Source organism: Podarcis melisellensis (assembly GCF_964234715.1).
Source record: "Podarcis melisellensis genome assembly, chromosome: 14".
In the NCBI taxonomy this organism is placed as follows: domain Eukaryota; kingdom Metazoa; phylum Chordata; class Lepidosauria; order Squamata; family Lacertidae; genus Podarcis; species Podarcis melisellensis.
The window spans coordinates 28052448-28071827 of record NC_138546.1 but is presented as its reverse complement, the minus strand read 5'-3'; the positions used below and the strand labels follow the sequence as shown (position 1 = coordinate 28071827).

The 19380-nt window shown below is 43.5% G+C and overlaps 1 protein-coding gene and 2 long non-coding RNA genes across 4 annotated transcripts in view; 1 reads left to right on the top strand and 2 right to left on the bottom strand.

The window, feature by feature from the left end:
• Window positions 1-4266, bottom strand: part of DENND4A (DENN domain containing 4A) — a 58041-nt gene extending 53775 nt beyond the window's left edge. For both annotated transcript variants that reach the window (XM_081888358.1, XM_081888359.1), the window contains exon 1: window positions 3986-4266. The gene's annotated coding sequence lies outside the window, so the exon portion shown is untranslated. The remainder of the gene's footprint in view (window positions 1-3985) is intronic.
• Window positions 4267-11838: 7572 nt separating this feature from the next.
• On the top strand, window positions 11839-14422 carry LOC309356967. Its single transcript, XR_014162974.1, has 2 exons — window positions 11839-11952; window positions 14221-14422. It is a non-coding gene; the product is annotated as an uncharacterized lncRNA (long non-coding RNA).
• On the bottom strand, window positions 11951-19313 carry LOC309356959. Its single transcript, XR_014162963.1, has 3 exons — window positions 17112-19313; window positions 14558-14638; window positions 11951-12291 (listed from the first exon to the last, which is right to left on the bottom strand). It is a non-coding gene; the product is annotated as an uncharacterized lncRNA (long non-coding RNA).
• Between the last annotated feature and the right edge of the window lie 67 nt (window positions 19314-19380).

The window sequence follows — 19380 nt, the reverse complement described above, 5'->3', positions numbered from 1 at the left end:
TCCCGATTGTCGGTAGTGAAAAGCAATGCAGTGAAAGTCCCCCCCCTTGCTGTGTTCCTCCATTGCGTCAAATGGGTGTACTTTAATTGTATTTTGTTGTTATGAAACTCAAATAGACCTTCAAATAGACAACTAAAATAGACGTTACCGCTGTGACTACCCCTTAAAAAAAGCTCAACAACTTTCTCTTCCACATTCCTTTAAAAAAAAAAAGCCCAGCAACTTTGGCTCCCCCCCCCCCCTAAAGAAAGGTCAACAACCTTGGCTTCCCACCCTCCTTTCATGGGTAGATCACTTCCAGAATTTTTTTACTGGGAGTAGCTCGCAGTCTCTTGTGAGTTGGAAGTGCCTGACCTACCACATCTTTCTATAGCCCCTGTTCATTTCAATTAGGTGCAAGAGAATTTACAGGTGGATTGAGATACTTAGCAGAAAGTTGACTGACATTTGAACTTCCCATCTGCATCATCATGCTGTGTTGGGCTAACCCAGAATGGACATCACCAATTCATCCTGGATGGCAGTTTACGTACTGTTTGAGATCAACTGAATGTTTTCTGGACACAAACCTGAATTTATTCCTTCATTCAGAGTGGTCAGGCCAGCTCTTTGCCATGTTTGTAACATGGCAGGGTCATTAGAATCCTGCCCAAAATCAGTGTCTGCAGAAGATTTATAGCTGTAGGCAAGTCACTGCCTTGCTTTATTTTCAAGTCAGTTCAAGGCACCAAAAGCCTTTAGGCTTGCTAGACAGAGACAGACAGATGGGTAGATATGAAAACTTTAGCCTAAATATATGGTAATAGAACCCCAAGGTTCTGTTTCTACCACTACAGAGGTCTATTACTATTGTCATGCAAGAAAACGTTATTAGTCATCCATAATTGGGGAAATGTATTAAACACCAGAAACACCTAACCATTACTGGCAACAGTCTAATTTTTTTTTCAATCAAAAGAGTTCCCTCTCATATCAAGTACTCTGCTATTATAAAGCAAAGCTATCATTTCAATTAGAAACAGGAAAGGTGGCAGGACAAAATTACCTAACCACTTTTTCCTAAATAAAACAAATCCCAGGTGTCTAAATAAAGATGGGGGCATAATGCCTCCTCCAAAGAACCCAACTCATAGAAAATAATGGACGCACAAACTACCCAACACCCAGAGTGAATTCATAAATTCATTAAAAACACATAATGGATGCCAACTGCAAATTAATATTAGGAAGGTTTGGCAGTTTGAAAGTTTTTAGCTTTGTTTACTGAATGCAAATAAAATAAACTTGCTAAATTAAACCACTCTCTAGGGCAACAGAAAACTTCCTCATATAAATTACCCTAACTTGCAAATGAAAACTTTCCAGAAAGTTTTTCCAATTCAAAAGTTTCCAAAAGTTCCACATCGCTGGTGCATGATGAAAGTTAGTTATAAAGACTACCTAACATTTTAGCAGGTGGCCACCTGGAAACACCAGAATTGCTGCAACGCTTTGTGAAATTTACCCCAGCATTTCCTTTGCCATGCCCCAATTCCTTCACTAATATGTACTCAAAAGTGATTTTTCAAGAAGTACACAAATGAAGCTTACTTGCTAACCTGGTTCCCCAAACATTTCAACTATAAAACCACCTTTTCCAACACCCCAGTATTTTCCCTCTTTCCCCCCTCTCAAAGATCAGCCTGGCTTCTATCATTAACCTGCCTTCCAATGTACCAGTGTCATCTTTGTCAAATAGCACCCATCTCTTCCTCTTCACATACACACACACTAATAGTAGTCAGCCCCACATACATCCTCATCATTATAATTTAATTCAGTTATGAATCACTTCCTATGAAGCATCTCAAAGCAATTTCACAACACAAACAACTGCATTTATAAAAACAACTGAATATTTAAAAACAATTTCAAGCCAAAATATGCTTCTATATACAGTGGTACCTCGGGTTAAGTACTTAATTCGTTCTGGAGGTCCGTTCTCAACCTGAAACTGTTCTTAACCTGTAGCACAACTTTAGCTAATGGGGCCTCCTGCTGCTGCTGCGCCGCCAGAGCACAATTTCTGTTCTCATCCTGAAGCAAAGTTATTAACCTGAGGTACTATTTCTGGGTTAGCAGAGTCTGTAACCTGAAGCGTATGTAACCTGAAGCGTATGAAACCCGAGGTACCACTGTAATAGCATGTATCTATACACATTTCCCCAAATTAAACAAGAATAAAATTAACTTATCTCTGCTGAAGAAGAGCTCTGTTTACCTTTAAAGTCCAGGGGCTTTCCACGGAAATTGGTTAGTCCCATAAAGGTAGTATCTTAATGGCCCTATGGATTTTGTAGTAATGGACCAAGCTATAAATAAAGGAGCCTCAAGCTTGGTCTATTTGCACATTCACAATAACCCTCACAAGTTAAACCTAGAAATCATTACCAGTAGTATTATCCCACATGTCAAGGTATCATTTCTACAGAAGAAATCCAAAAGAAAAGGAAATACCCAGTCCAAACCTCTGTTTTTTCTTTATCTCATTTGAGTCAAGCTGCTTTCACAGTGGAGTAATAACTGCTGGCCTGCCTTTCAGGGCTGTTGTTATGGAGTGGTGCAGGAAATCTGAACCTGAATTTGTACAGCATTAGGTCCCTGATTGCCTGACCCCTTTCCTCCCTTTTTACTGTGGCATGTTTGGTCTTTGAGCGCAGTACTTACTTAAGTTTAAATGGCCATAGATTTGTGGTAAGCTTTGAATGAAGCAGGTCCCAGTTTCAATCCAAGCATCTCCTGAGAAAGATGCCTGCTTGATGCTTGGAGAGCTGCTGTCAGTCAGTGTTGACAATTCTAAGTTAGATGAACCAGTGGTCTGACTTGCAGTGAGTTAGTTTACTGTGTTCATTTTGCATTTCTCCATAGGAATGAATGTCAGCTACTCGCTCATATGAAGAAAGACAAAGACATGCTCTTGAGAGACCCCGTTGTGCTAGGAAACTAAACTATCACCTTTGCTCTTGATGAGCCCAGCCATGGGGTCAAACCAACCCCATCTGCCTCATCACATCTTAGCATCAGCTGCTTGGTCACACTAGAGCATGACCAGACCCCGGGGAGCTGCTCTGACATCTGTTACATGCAAGTGAATGTTCAAATTCTGGTGTACTTCGGCATTCACAAGCAAACGCTTCCCAAGTCCCCCAAACTCAAGGGGCAGGCTGGTGAACATCGGTGGGTCAGCTCACCACGGGGCAGAGAGCATCGGAATATACCAAGGTCCAAAAAAAACCCAAAACCACAGAAGGAAACATACATTTCATACATTCCTGAGGCACAGTCGACATTCACACGTAACACCAACATTCGCCAAATTTTGAACATAAATAAATAAGACTAGCCAGAAACAATTGAATGGATTATCCCTTTCTTTTAAATACTTCATAGATAGATGGGGGGGGGGGGAATTGCACACATGACACCCCCTTCTTTTAAAATACTTCAGCTTCATTCCTACGTAACAGATTAAAACCACCGATGACACCGGGTTGTCTCCAGCCACGTCGTGCTCGGGAAGAGACCCACGGGAACTCATGGGCCTGAGCCCATTCATTCCAAAAGGTCTACTCCGAGTAGGGCTGCTAACCCATTTCTTTTCTTTCTTTTGAATATTATATACTCCAGCATCTGGCATCACCCGCCGTCATGTCTCACACGCGCCAGTTGCATCATTTCGTCGTCCGTCCGTCTCCCCCATCCTAAAACCACACACGCACAACACGCCAGAGAGATGCCCCGAAATTGCGTATTATTCTCTCTCTCTCCCCCCCTCGCCATCGCCAACCCGCTGCCCCAAATATCCCAGTGGAAGAGCAGCAACGGCCGCCTTCTTCCCTCGGCTCCGTTATTTGGTGGTGGGGGTGAGAGAGGCGCGCATCCATAACAGCAGCAGCGCCCCCGAAAGACAGAGGCAGCCCGCCATCTCTCGCCCCAGCGACCTCACCTCAGGCGGGGGCGCTGCTCCCCAGCGGCAGCATGAATGGAGGGGAGACACGGAGAGAGGGGGTCCCCTCGAGGTCCCGAAGCGCTTTTCCCTCGCCGACGCGCAGCCGATCACGAAGACAGCATCGCCTCTTGTGGCATCCTCCTTCCCCTCACGCGCGGCGGCGGCAGCAGCAACAGCGCCGCCTCCTCCCTCGCCGTGTGGGCGCCTCAGGCGGGATTCCCTCCCCGCCTCCCCTCAGCCGCCGCCATCTTGGCTCTCTGGCGGGGGAAGGACGGAAGAGGAGGAGGAGGGAGGCCGAGGGGCGCGCGCGGGATTTCCAGTGTGGGATGAGGGGGTGGGTGTGTTGTTTTAGTTTATGTATGTTCCTTTTATTTCACAAGGTTTATACAGTATAGTATACCTCTTGGCTGTGTAGAAAGCCAGCGCCCAAGTGGGGTCTCTTGTCCGTCCAGCACCCCTGACTTCTGAGGGGGGTCCCAAGTGGGTTGGGGTCTCTTGGCCCAGGGATTTGCTGCTGAGGGAAGGATGGGCCAACTCTACAGTTCTGTGATTCTTGGGGTTGGGATGGACATACCAATTTTATTGTTTTGTAAAATGTTTCTGCTGCTTGACTTCACCCACATTACTGCCAGCTAGGGATGGGCGAATCTGTCCTCCTAGGTTTTCTTCATTTCCTCGTTTTTCAGAACTTAAATTCGGTTTCCCGCATTTCTGTTGGCGATTTAAGGGGGGGGGGGAGTCATAAAAAGTCATGAGTTTCGTGTGATTTTTTTGTAATACATGTTTGCCGTTTTGCCTTTTTCTAGAGCAGCTTCTCCTAATGCAATGCATTTTTGTATTTTATTGTTGATAACAAACTTTTATGCACACTTTTGTCACATTGTATGCATTTTGTACATATTACTGAAGAACTGCGTTGCAAAATTACTCTGAATTTTGCATATTTTGAGAGATAGCTGTGTTTTCAGTTGGCATATTGCTTTTGAGAGTGCAGATTAGGTAGGTTCTCCTTTAAATGTGAACTGAATTAACTATCTCTCCCATTGCTACCACCAGCTCATAAACATAGTTTAATGTACAGCGTACCTGACTTGAGGCAAGCTAATTCTGTTTTAGTAGGGAGTGAGGAGAGATGCAATTGAAGCTTGCCTTAAAACTCTGCGTGATTAGGTTTAACATACTACTACTTTCCTCCATCCAAAATTTCATTTTTAACCCTTGCAGTTTTGATTTGTTTCTTTCAAGTATGGCATCTGTTTATCCTGTCTGGGAATAACAGAAACAGTTACTGAAACTGATAGGAAACAAAATAGTTCTCATTCCAAAAGACAAATCACCCTATCCTTTCGTCCAGCTTACTTACGATGCAGTAATGTCTCTACATCTTAAATGTTATACAACAAAATGGTGCTTTTGGCATGGTATGTTCTTATTAAAAGTTAGACAGCGAAGCCAGAAGCTTTTGATTTGTTCATTAGGAAATTTAGCATTGATCCCTTTGTGCTTAGAGGAATGATGTCTGATAGGGATTGATTAAACTTAAGAAGCAGCATATTTAAATGCAACAATGATGGTGAGGCAGCGGTAGAACATTGTGTTTGCCTTTCTTTCCTTTGCTTTCAAAGCAGGTCTTGGAAAGGAATTTCTTACTCCAGGGACCCATGCTGTCTGTAAATTATAAAAGAGGAAACTGAATATCATGGATGGCGGTGGTGATGAATTCTCTGTAGAAGGCACTTACTAAAGCGACAAAAATTGCAAGAAAGAAAATAATAATCCTGGGTTCCCACCAAAGTATTTTCATACAACAGACCAAAGAAACCAGTGGGAAAGTTGTTCTGATTTCAGAGGAAAATGGATAAAGTTCAGAGCAAAGCTGTATGTTATAAACACATATTTTGATGCTGCATGGTTCTTTTATAATCTCTAAATAGCAGCAGCATGAGATCTTAATAAGAGTCAGGACAAGTGAGGGGAGAAGGAGATTTATTAAGCTCTGAGCTGTATGTCACACCTGCCCTCCCAAAACTGCTATTTGCATTATGAGAAGCTGTTGTTCACATGTCTTATCTTAGATCAGGGGTAGGGAACATCCAGCCTGTAGGTCAATCTTGGTCTGCCAGGGGGTCCAATTTGACATTCTAGGTAATTTTCCCCAAACCATGCCCACACACTCCCAGCTGACCACCTTCTTTAAATAGTTGGGCAGACAGGAGGGTAAAGGAGCTTGTAAAATGTACAGAGAATCGTAAAGCAAAAGTGCTCTTTGAAGTAGCCTCCCTACCCCAAAATTGCTTGAGCACTGCTTCAAAAAGCACTTCTGCAAAGCACTTAACACAGTCCCTGTTCTCCCATCTGAGACTATAGAATGGAAGCAGGAGGACTGTCCTCAAGCGCTTTGCAAATTTGCTCTTTGAAGCAGCTTCCCGCTCTTCCTTCAAACACCACTTGAGAAATATTTAAAGGGGAGAGATGGCTTAAAATAGATTTTGCAAAGCACTTTAAGCACTCTCCCCACTGCCTTTAAAATAGTGATGTTATAAGTAGGAGGGGCAGCTTGAAATAACTTTTGCAAAGGGCTTTCAGACGCCAACACCCCCTGTTCCTGGGAGCTCGTGTGGAAGTGTGGGGTTTGCCTTTGAAGCTGTTGCCTTTGAAGCTGGCTGTTGGGCACTTGGAAACCCTATTTTATAAATTAAAAATAAAAAGTGGTTCAGTTCATTAATGAATTAGTTTCCCTATTTCACAGATAAGCGTCCATTAAAAAAACCCAGATAAACTGAACCATGCAAACAGCTGTTCGTTTGCTAAGCCATTTACACAGCAGATGCAGGTGCCACTGGGATTTTGGCATTCCAGGCAGTTGCCTAGTTTGCTTCTATAGTTAGACCAGCTCTGTGCATTGTTAAGTGCTGCTAATCTGCTTTTAGTTGTGGGCATATGTAAACATGGAAATGTGCTCAAATGTGGAATAAGTGCTCAAAGTGTTTTTATTAATATTTGGGGTAGTGAGAAACCCTCTCTCTCACTTTAAAGGATTGGGAAGTCCAATCTCTGCATAAATGAGCACCTTATTTGAAGATGTCCAAACTCCACAGCAATCCTTACTTTTTGCAAATTATCAAGTGCATTTAAAGATGCAAAAATTGAAAATGCCAAAAATGAGTAAATAAAATTGACAGATTCGTCCATGCCTACTATCAACCCTGTGGGCTAGCAAGTGAATAGCACAGACCAGCAAGTCCAGCATATCTTTGCATTTGGGAGTGGAGGTGCAATGCAACCAAGCCCTTAAACTAGAACTCTCAATCGCTTTTCTCTAAGCAGTTACAACATATCTTGTGTGCAGATGTAGAACTGTGACCCTAGTTTATGCATATAGCATCAGGGGAATTGGAATGAGGTGTCATCAATATACAGAAGATGCCCAGATGCAGGTGCTGAACTGAGGTCTGGTGGTGATAATAGGTTGCATGTAGGCCAGTAAATTGAAACTGAATCCAGACAACACTGACATACTGTGACTTGATGGGTTCTTGGTCCAAGATTTGAAAGATCACCTTTGGGGTGCTCCTGAGGCCACATTTGTCACATTAAGCCCAGGTGGATTCAGGGCTGGCAATATCTTCCCAGCTGTAGCTGCTTCACCGAATATAGTCTTTCCTGGACAGAGAGAGCTGGCCACAGTATTTAATATATATGTATTTCCTGTTCTGTGACTATCTAGGAAAGGGTTGGCTATAAACACTTGAAATAAATATTCAAATACCCTTGCAATGTGGTTTTTACCATCTCGAAAAGGGCAACAAGTGAATCAGTGTCTGCCTTACTGTTACCATTAACCGGTTTTATTTGATGCTTGTGTTTGGTCTCAATTACTAAAAGCATATTTTCCCTTAAATTATTATAATATTCTCCAGGAATGGAGCACGCATTAAGATAATTCAGAACTTGAAATTCAGCTACAAATGCAGCACCAATGAGGCCACCCACATCACCAGCTGCTCTTGATTAATCCACTTTTCTTTCTTTCTACAAAGCCTCTAATGAATACTCTGTAGGACCAAAGCCCTTATTTATCTGGGGAAACCATCTGATTTCTTTTCACATCCATTAGTTGGGTGGAGGTATGGGGGAGAAACAAAAGAAATAAAAATCTTAGGCTACACACAAAATTAAACACGCAAGACCTATAGACACGAGTTGTCAGGACTCAACCAAGAGTTCTGAAGCAGTAGAAGCTGATGTGGGTTAACTGTTTGCAGCTGTTCCCAGAGGGAGGGAAAGAGGTTTATGTTTGGGTAACCCCCCCCCAAGTTCAATCAGGACACCCCACTGTAAAGACAAACAATACTAGATCCAAGTGACATCTCAGAACTAGCTTTGTATATTGGAGAAAACACCAGGTACTCTGACTAATCATTTGGGAAGGTTTTCAAAGCTGTGTCTCTTGTGGCACGCTCAACCCCAGATCCACATGCTTTCCCTATAATTATTCTAATGATCACAAATGAACACTTCAGCATTTGTGACATATTCTAGAATCAAAGTAATGGGCATCAGATAAAACCACAGATAGCATTCGCGATACAGATTTCCTGTGACTACAAGTGTAGCAAAGGAGAGAATTTTGGTAGGATCAGTTTCTCTTCCATTTCTTCATAAAATTAAGGGCTATTGATAAGTTATGTAATGGGAAAGGAGTTTTGTGGCATTCACTGGCCCCTTCCTTGATTTTGAACTTAAGCCCATCTCAAGCTGAAGACCTAGTATTTGCCAATAAATTGTACCTGCTTTTCCAGACCTAAGGAAATATCACCTCTCAGTCCCTGCCTGTTGTGCAGCTGCTAAAAAAAGGATAGACATTTCTTCTGCACAAGGGTGTGCAGGTGTTTAAAGTGTCAATACATCTGGAATAATACCCACTCTTGCCATATACAAACAGCCCCAGGAATTTATGAGAACTCAGCATGGAAAAGATGGTATTTGGTTGATTGCAGAGGAAATTTCTAAATAGCTATGGACCATAGCAAGGGTCCATTATTGCCTGGAGCGCTATGCTAAAGTGTACCTAGCTAACAGTTAATCCAGCCCTGGAAAGAGGCAAAGTAGCTCTGCAAGTTGTCAGGCTTTTCAAAATCACAGTTTGCCTTGCATCTTTGACTAAATAATAGTTTAGGAAACACTCCTGGGCACAAGTAATGTGTTCCATGCGGCTGCTGGCCCCAGTCTGAGAAAACAATAGGAAACAGCTGCTAAAACACAAAACCGGGGCCCTGGGGAGTAGCAACTTTTCAGAAATGTGTGGCATACAGGGGAAAGAATGTGAAAGGGGGAATAAATAATCAAGTCTACCTCTTTTAAGGAGAATCCCATTGAATCTGGGGAGTGGGGGACACTCCACTTTAATTGTTCACTTGCACCCCACTATATGGACACATGCTCCAGGTTGCAATCTGCCCCTCAAACTGTTCCCCCCCCCCATGAGAATCTAGTAAAACCTGTAAAATTAATATAGTTCTTGCATCGTGACAAGAACAAAATTGCCAACTTCTGCGTTTTACTCATTTGGCAGGAACTGCCCTGGCTGGACTAGTCAAATCAAGATCCATTTCATCCAGCATTCTGGATTAGACTCTTAGCATATGATTCTAAAACCTTCAGCACTGTAGGGTTGCAGGGCCAATCCTAAGTTTAACAGTGAGGTAACTGCCTTAGGTAGCAGCTGTTCAGGGACAGCAGGATCAGCCTCCAGAATTTCCTATTGACTCCCCTTCTGCTGCCACATGGTCCCTTTTGGGACTGCTGCTTCAGGTATGGTGCAGGATGTTATCCGATCAGAAGTGTTGAAGTAAGACTCAATTGCCAGTACAGTCAGCTTCTGAACTTGGAATTGTGAGGGGGCCACATCTTGTCCTGCAGCTCAGGCAGCAAAATGTATGGGGCCAGCTGGGTGGACTGCAGCAGTATGGTGTAGTAGCGGATAGTGTGTTGGATTAGGAACTGAGAGATCAGGGTTCAGATACTCAGCTGTGAAACTTGTTGAGTGACCTTGTGCCATCGAGCAGTATATAAATTTTGTTAACTAAATAGACAGATTAAATAGAATAAAGACATGCATTTATTCAAAATGTCCAGAGAAGCAGAGGCAGTAGAATGGAGATGGTTTATTATAAGTAGCATCTCACAGAAAATGTTCAGATTCTCTCCATGTTGCGTAGATTTGTGTTGGGTCTCCATGGTGATGTCCTGTGTTACTGCAACACAGAAAAACATCTTTGCAAGGGGCCAATAAACATACAGGAAGAAGTTAGCAAGCGTGACGTTAAAAAAAGAGGATCTTACTTCATGGTGACTGTTCTTCATATCTTGCTTTACAGACTGTTGGGTGTTAACACCTCCTGTACATGCAAATGTACTTATTTTTAAGCTTTAAATGTCAAGCAAGTTTTCAGTATTAAGGTTTCCCTGTTTCTGATCATTGGATATTAGAAATGTGTTCTTGAAATTGATTGTTTTAATAGCACCCTTTCAGAGAACTAAAGGCTTTGCTATTCTTATTTTGATTCACAACAGCCCTGGTGTAAACTGTTTCTTAAGTGAAAACTAGTCTGACGAATTGCCAGCTCTTTATTTACTGCAATTGGATTACATGTGTGTTTAATTACCCTATTAATGGGATTCCCGTGAGTAAGTGTCCTGCTTCAGGCCCAGCAAATGCAGACAGAGGATCTTAAGTAAGAAAGAGATCTTAATTCAGAAAAGTAACAGCACAGGCTTGGCAGCAGACAGAGTTCAGGAGTCATGATTCAGGGATTCAATAAACGGGCGAGATATTCAGAACTGGACAGAAGCAACAAAGATGTCCCAACAGCTTCCACACATGCCAAGCTTTTAAAGATAAGGCACCACACACTCACTTGCTTGTTATGCGGAAATGTCGGGACTGCAAATGTGCTCTCCAGGGGGAGTGTCTGCTCCTATCTGCAGAGATGGCGCCTGGTTCTATGTAAGAAGACTGGCTCCTGATCGCTCTTTGCCATCTCCTGAATTGTTCACCTTCCACACCCAGCCCTTCGGCCCACCTGGTGTGCGCACACACATGCCTCGGACACCAACAAAGGATGCAACACCACTGTTCTGAGGGTCAGCAAGTGAGGCCCAGGGGGGCACATTTGAAGGGGAGACCCAGCCTAGAGGTTTCCCACCTGTGTTTTAAATAGCTCCATATTATAATCACTGAAGAGGCAGAAACTTCTCTCAGACTGTTCTTCATTCTGTCATCCTACTCGTAATTGTGCCATCTCAGTCAGCTTAGATCTCATGGCAGCGCTCCATGTTTTATTAATCCACTTTTGTTCCGTTGTAATTGCTGGCGTATGCTATTTGAGTGTTGCTTAAAAATTTTTTTTTGCTTTAGTTAACATATTTCCCACCAAATTATGGCATTCCAGATGTATATCATTTTTAAGATACTCTAAAAGGAATTGTAATGGCCTCAGTGGCAGTAAATTATAGCCTAGCATATTTTGTATAATGTTAATAATGCCCCACAAACTACTGATTTTTGCACAAATCCATCATACATGTATAAAGTATAAAGGCTGTTTTCCTTGCACCAGATTTCCAGCATGTGCTACCAGTGTGAGGATTCGTATTTGCAAGGCAAAGCGGAGACAAGTACTAGTAGAATATCTAAATTAAAATATCTTTATTTATTAAAGTATTCATAACCCACACTTTCATAAATTTATATCAAGGTGGTATACAACCTACAATGTTACAATAAAATCAGCAAAGGCATCCATAAAACATCGTGAAAAATATCAACAGAGCATGTATCTTCCAAAGGATGTTTAAAAGAAGAGAGTGAAGACTCCTGCCAAATCTCTGCTGAAGGACAACTGAACCTCAAGGGCATGGGGCTCCTCAAGAGGCACCCCATCAGAGGATATTTGTGCAAGGTGATAGCACCAAATTTTTGGACAATACATTTCCCTGTGCTTTTGTAATATTAATTGTCACAGATAATTCAGATTGTATGTGTAAATCCAGTAACGGGCTTCCCACCCCTTCCTGGAGAGGTGAGAAGTTCCTTGCATCTAAGAAAGTGTTGGGCAAATGCTCTGCCACTGAGCTTTGGTCCTTCCCTTAAGACACAGGAAAATAGGAAGCGGACTTGCACTGAGTCAGACCAAATAACAGCTTCAGAGAAGTGTGTGGGAAGGATTGTGACAGCCGCAGAAATAATTGAACTTCTACTTCTCACCAGTTCCAGTGTTGATCAGGCTTCTCCAGGGCAACTATTTACACAACAACAACGTGCTTGGTAAATTTGCATTCACATAATTAATATTACATTTTCTGCAAGTTTTGTGGCCCTGTTCAACGATACAACCCTTTTGGGCTCTGATTCCAAATGTGATTGATAAAACGGCTGGTTGTTTCATACCACAAAATCCCTAAATAGTTTTTGAGTTATCTTAAGGATTTGATTAATGATGTTGATCTTGAAGTGGTTGTAAACCTACTTTACGGCTGCCAACGTGTTTACAGCACTAAATTGGAAGAAAGCACTTGTTCTGTTGATGTCTGAATGGCATCAGGGAAGACGGAACAGGGCAATTTTATCCAAATTAACCTGCTGTGGAAATTAATAGACAAACAAGTTTACTGGAATATGGAATTTGTTTGCAGTGTTTGGGAACAGTGAATTCAAAGATGACTTGGACAATACTTTTTCTTTTTTCTTTGTGTATGACAAGCATCTGCCACCTGCACTTTTCAGAAGCAGCCAAAGGCATTGTTGCTCCTGCAGGTTTTCCCAGATGGATAGGTAAAGGTAAAGGGACCCCTGACCATTAGGTCCAGTCGTGGCCGACTCTGGGTTTGCGGCGCTCATGTTGCTTTATTGGTCGAGGGAGCCGGTGTACATCTTCCGGATCATGTGGCCAGCATGACTAAGCCGCTTCTGGCAAACCAGTGCAGCGCACGGAAACGCCATTTACCTTCCCACCGGAGCAGTACCTATTTATCTACTTGCACTTTGACATGCTTTCGAACTGCTAGGTTGGCAGGAGCAGGGACCAAGCAACGGGAGCTCACCCTGTCACGGGGATTCGAACCACCAACATTCTGATCGGCAAGTCCTAGGTTCTGTGGTTTGACCCACAGCGCCACCCGTGGGTCTTTACCACGAGTGTCCATTCTTTGAGTTTTAGTCTTGTTATAAATTTACATTTTTTGTTTTCTAACTTTAAAATTATTTTTCGTGCGAATCACATTGAGATGGTGGTTTAGAAGACAATTAATAAAGCAATAGTAGTAGTACTAGTAGTAGTAGTAGTAGTAGTAATAATAATAATAATAATCCACAACAGGTTAGTCATTGTTCATAAAAGGTTATGTCATAGTAAATGTCTAGGGCTTTAAGGTACCACAAAACTCTTGGTCATATATATCAAGTACAAGTTGCTGTGTGTAATGTATGTAATTTGATTTTAAGTACAATTTCCCTCAGTGTTGAGGATGATGTTGACAATAGCAAATAATGCCTTCAGAGAGGTAATCTCCCCTCCCTGCCCTGGGAACTTGGCAGGGATAGCAAGAATCAAACTCTCTCCATCCCACAATCCTAAATCTAGTCAGGTTTCCCAATAATTGCTATTTACATAACAAAAACATGCATGTTAATTGGCATTCACACACTTATGCCAGCCAAGATCTAACCATATACTTGGTTTAGTCAAGTACAGTACGCAGAAAGCTGTTAAACTGGTTCAACACATAAACTATAAAAGCCTAATACCTATATATGGGAGTATGCTATGGTCTTCTGTCTGCACCTAAATCTATTGAGCTTTAAACCACTGATATGGGAGAAACGCACTTCATTTCAAATGGCTTTCAACCAATCTTTGTCAACCTGGTCCTAGCACCATCTAGATGTTGGGCTATAAATCCCATCAGTCCCAGCCATTCAGGGCTGGAGTTGATGAGAGTTGAAGTCCAAAACATCTGGAGGGTGCAAGGTTGGAGACGGGTGGTTGAAAGCCATCTGAAATGAACTGCATTTCTCCCATGCAAAGGAATGGTAAACAATAGTTGCTTTGTCAACTGGTCTGGGAAACCAAACTGCAGCAAAGAGAGCATTTTTATGAAGCTTTGCTGAGACAACAAGAACAAGTTGGATTACTTAGGACTGAACTATTTATTTTTCCCTTTCAATCCAGCCCACAAGGGGGAAGTGGAGAGTAACTTAGCAAAGGTGTCCAGAGATGTGTCGTCCGCCCCCAAATGCCTCAAACTCCACAATGAAACATCTGCTGCTAAGAGTCTGCATCATTCTCAATGCTTGACCCATCCTAGCCTGTGTATATCTCATCAACATGCCTAGGAAGGGAGCCAGGCTTCTGAAACAATCTGTCATCAGAATTGTCACCATGGAACAATGAAACTTCTGCTGGTTCCCCGCAACCTCATTAACTCGTTTTCTGGGGGAACAGATGTGTACCTGTCTTAGGTGAGACTTTGCACCATCCCAAATCCCTTCCAGCCACATGCTGTTACCTTGCTGACAAACCATCACTATCATCAACAATCAGACGTGTTGCTTGCTGCAGATTGGTTATGGAGCTTCAAAGCATTCCCCTGGAAGAAAAGGAAAAACAAACACGAAATCTGTACAATTTATAATGCCGGCATTACGATATTTTATAGATTATGAATGCTGTAGTACTTTGTGAATCCTATAATATGACTTTTGTTGCAATTGTGCTGCTTAGCTTATTTGTTTTAGTTGTTTTTAATAGATTGTAATTGTTTTGTTTATTATTTATTAATTGTTCTATATGATTTATGCTGTATTTCTGATGTTCTCTCATGTAATTTTCACTTACTGTTTGTAAGCCACTTTGTGATTCATTTGAATGAAAAACAGCGTAACAATGTAATGAATCAAAATAAAATAAAATGTTGTTTTCTGGGCATGTGTAATTCTTCTTTTCTAATAGAGGAAGCAGCCTTATACCAAGTCAAACCATTGGTCCATCTAGCTGACTGACCAGCAGTGGATCTCCAGAAATCTTTATCCTTTTGCATGCCAGGCTTGTGATCTACCTTTGGGGCTGGTTGCAAGTAAGAAGACTGGTGGGGCTGTGCCCTATTAATCCCATTTCCCTTTTCCTCAGAAAGCCTAATGAGTTAAAAAAAAATAATATTGTCAATGATCTATTAGCAGCATCTGAATGTCACATTGACAGCATACAATGAAGTGAAGGCCAAGACACTGTTTTTCCTTGCTGATTTGTGAAACTTGAGGTCAAATATCCATTACCGGGGTAGCTGTGTTAGTTGCCAAGAAAACATTAGAAGAGTCTTGTGTGGCACAGAGGCAACATCTGCTCCTTACCTTTAAAGCACTGTGATACTACCTTTAGCAGTCATGGCTTCCAAACACCACCACCACCCAAAAATAACGGGAATTCTTAAAATATAGCTCCCTGTGTCAAGCAGAGCTTTGCCAACCCCTCTTTTTATTATTAGAAAACTTTAGCTCATTTCCATGGATAGAGTAAAACAGCTAGTAACTCTGTCTAGTTCTTTGCAGGACGGATCTGCCTCTCCTTCAAGTGGTTGATTCACTTTGTGTGAGATCATTGTGATCTGCTAGAGATAATGATATTGTACCACTAACAATCTGAGCCATTTCATTGTTCATCTGCTAAATGTGGTTTGTTTTGGTGATGTCAGTGAGCTCCCCTTTTGTGTGTGACTATGTTTAAGCAATCATGCCTGTGATCTGATCCTGCTTGCAGGGGGTGTCAATTTGAATAAAATATGGGGGGGGGGGAGAGATAAGCACCGCCTCACCCAGCCCTGCATAATCAATCACAAGACAGACAAGCACACACACACTCTATTTGAATGACAATGCCCATCAACTTTGGGGTGGCTGGCCCCCTTATATATATATTTTTGGGGGAGATGCAAAGGGACCTTGGCTCCTAGGAGTTGGCTGCTATAGGCCTCTCGACATCTAAGTTTCCCTCCCTGAACTCCTCTTTAACGTCATCTGCTAGCTGTAGGATCTCGCAAGGTACAGTGGTGTTGTTGTTGTTGTTTAGTCATTTAGTCGTGTCCGACTCTTTGTGACCCCATGGACCAGAGCACGCCAGGCACTTCTGTCTTCCACTGCCTCCCTTACACTGCATAGTCAATGAAGCAGAAGTAGATGTCTTTCTGGAACTCTCTAGCTTTCTCCATAATCCAGCGCATGTTTACAATTTGGTCTCTAGTTCTTCTGCCTCTTCTAAATCCAGCTTGCACTTCTGGGAGTTCTCGGTCCACATACTGCTTGAGCCTTCCTTGTACAGTCGTACCTCGGGTTAAGTACTTAATTCGTTCCGGAGGTCCGTTCTTAACCTGAAACTGTTCTTAACCTGAAGCACAACTTTAGCTAATGGGGCCTCCTGCTGCTGCCGCGCCGCCGGAGCACGATTTCTGTTCTCATCCTGAAGCACTATTTCTGTGTTAGCGGAGTCTGTAACCTGAGGTACCACTGTATACAGTTCACCACTGTGAACACATGAGTAATATCCACAACATCACGTTGCAGTGTTAAGGAACGTGCTACTCTGTCAGTTTTGGTTCCACATCGCTGTAACAACACAAAGAAACCCACTTTGAATGGATGTGCTGTCTCCCATCTTCAACCACAAATATGCTGTGGCTCACCTGAATGAAAGTGGTGATGGACCATTGGTGGTTGAAGGTACTCTTGAATTAAGGGCCATCATGACTCTCCACAGTGATTGTAGAGTAAGCAGCGGAGCGCTGGGCGAGGACAAAATTTGGCATGCCCCCTAAATATTTATTATTTTCGCAATAATTCATTAATTATTATTTTGCACCCCCTCGGCTAGGCACCTTGTCCGGGGAAATTGCTTGCCCCGCCCTAAATCCAATGCTGGGGTGAGTTGGGCCAGTCACTTCCTTGCAGCCTAACCTACCTTACAGGGTTGTTGTGGGGGATTATGTGAGGAGGACTCTGTACACCACCTTGAACTCCTTGGAGAAAGGTGAGATTTGAATGCAATGTACTACTAATAAAAAGAAAACATACCACTTTGCACTTGAGCTTCTAATAAGCACTCTGGCTTGTCGGTATGCTTTTTATTAGAGAGCAGGGTCTGCATTCATTTCCGATGGTTATTTGCAGAGCAGAGTGCAGGATACGACCCATCTTGGTGCATGAGTCAAGAGGCTGCATCATCCTAACCCAGTGTATACTTAGTCATATGTTTCCTATTTGATTTCATTTCATTTTCACCCAGAGCATTTATTGCAGCCCAGGGTACAGGATCCAGCCCATTTCAGTGCGTCGCAAGGACTATTCAGGTTGGCGGGTCATATTTCCCATGTGTGAAGAGGCGATCCCTTAAAACTCAGCAGTCCAGTCGCTGTAGTTCTAAAAGCATTTCAAAGATCTTCGAGATGATGGGAGTTTCGCTTGGAATTGTTTTGAGCACTTGAAAATAACTTGCGTTCACGAAACCTTTGCTTTTGAGAAATAAAATAAAAATAGCCTTAAAGGGAAAAACAAGGGAGGATCGTTGCAGGTTCCACCGAGATTTGAACTCGGATCGCTGGATTCAGAGTCCAGAGTGCTAACCATTACACCATGGAACCGCCCTGACGATATATTGCAGCAGCTCCCACTAAAGCCTTGCAGTTCTTCTGCACTGACTTCTAGCGCCCCCACGGCGCTCCCAAGCGACGCCTTTTGCTCTTGCAAGCCCGGATCGGATGTTCCCCTCCAGCTTCTGTTTCCTCCGGCTTGGAGCATCAATAGGTTTGGGGAGCGACTGCGTTTCCACGTGCACATTTAGGGGTCTGGCAAAGCCTGGCATGCGAAAGCAGGACGAGGGCGCTAGAGGACGCGTACCCGTTGCCACTGCACATGCAGTGGGGCGAGCGGGTGTCGAGGCTAAAGTTTAGCCCCGGAACCTATTTGCGACGGGCGCAAGAGTGTCCGTGAGCATATACAGAGTGCATTTGACAACTAACTCTTCTGCACATGCTCCGTGTCTCTCACACACACCAAGGCGGCAGCTCAGAAGAAGTGGGGGGCAGGCAGGGGACTCTTTTATAAGCGAACTTGCCTGTCTGCAATGAAGGTGTCAGAGAGATGTGGGTGGAAGGTTCCAATATGGAAATATGGTTACAGTACTGTATTATTATTATTAGAATTTATATACCGCCCTAAACCTGGAATGTCTCTGCCTCTTGAATGTCTGAGCAACAAGCTGCTGCTTATATTATGTGTGAATCACTGGGACTGCACTACCAAGGTCGCTTGACACTCATTCAGTCAGGGGAAGGCATGCAGACGTGCATTCCTCAGAAGGTAGGATCCGGGGCCCGCTCTCGGTTCCCGCGCTGCAGTCCAGGAAGAAAGGAGGCACTGAGCGAATGGCGCTTTGCACATGCCTCTAGGCATCCTCTTCTTTTAATACTGCATCAACGTTGGGTCGTTAGATGCTGTTGGACTAAAACTCTCATCATTCCTAGCCAGCATGGCCAGTGGTCAGGGATGATAGGAGTTGTAGCTCAAGAACATCTGGGGCCCCAAGGCTGAGGGGCTCCCCTTCCCACATCCCAAGCGTGAGTTGAAATCCAAGTCAAAGCACTGTGGCAGGCAGTGGAGGAAAACGACACGGAGAAGCAGAAAAGGGAGGTGGAGCGAGAAAGACTCTGCACATGCTCAGATGCAAGCTTTTCCCGATGGGGATCTACACCTCACCACCCTTCCCAGTGGCCTCTGCGGTCCAGCCTGGACTACAACTCCCAGCAAGCTCCAGCCTGTCGCACTCGCTGGAGCTGATGGGAGTTGTAGTGCGAAATTTCTAGGGGGTTCCTGACGGGCGAAGGCTGATAAACGGGCCGCTTCGCTCTGTCCTCCACAACAATAGAGATGAAAACGTCAAGAGATGCCGCACTCAGGTATCGATTCCGGTTTCCATTCGGTCGCTGTCATATGCGGGGAAAGAATACAGAGACGAAAAGCGTCTAAAGTGGTGGCGGGAGCAGGAAGGCCACAGATAACTTCCGGCACAGAAACGAAAGCCCGCATTCTCTCAGGACTTCGTGTGGCGCCGCTCTAGGAATCAGGAAACTGCGATAAAACAGGCTTTGCCTCAGAAAAGAAGCCCGAGTTTAAAACCGGAAGCGTATTTAGAAACCCGCCAGTCTCCGATTTCTCCCCCCCCCCCCTTAAAACATAATTGCGCTTCGACCATTTTTCAAGTCGTTCGGTCCCTCCGTTGGTGCCCTTAGTGCCCGGAAGTGTCGTCATACATGTCGACGGAGCGGTCCCTCTGAGGAGAATGGCC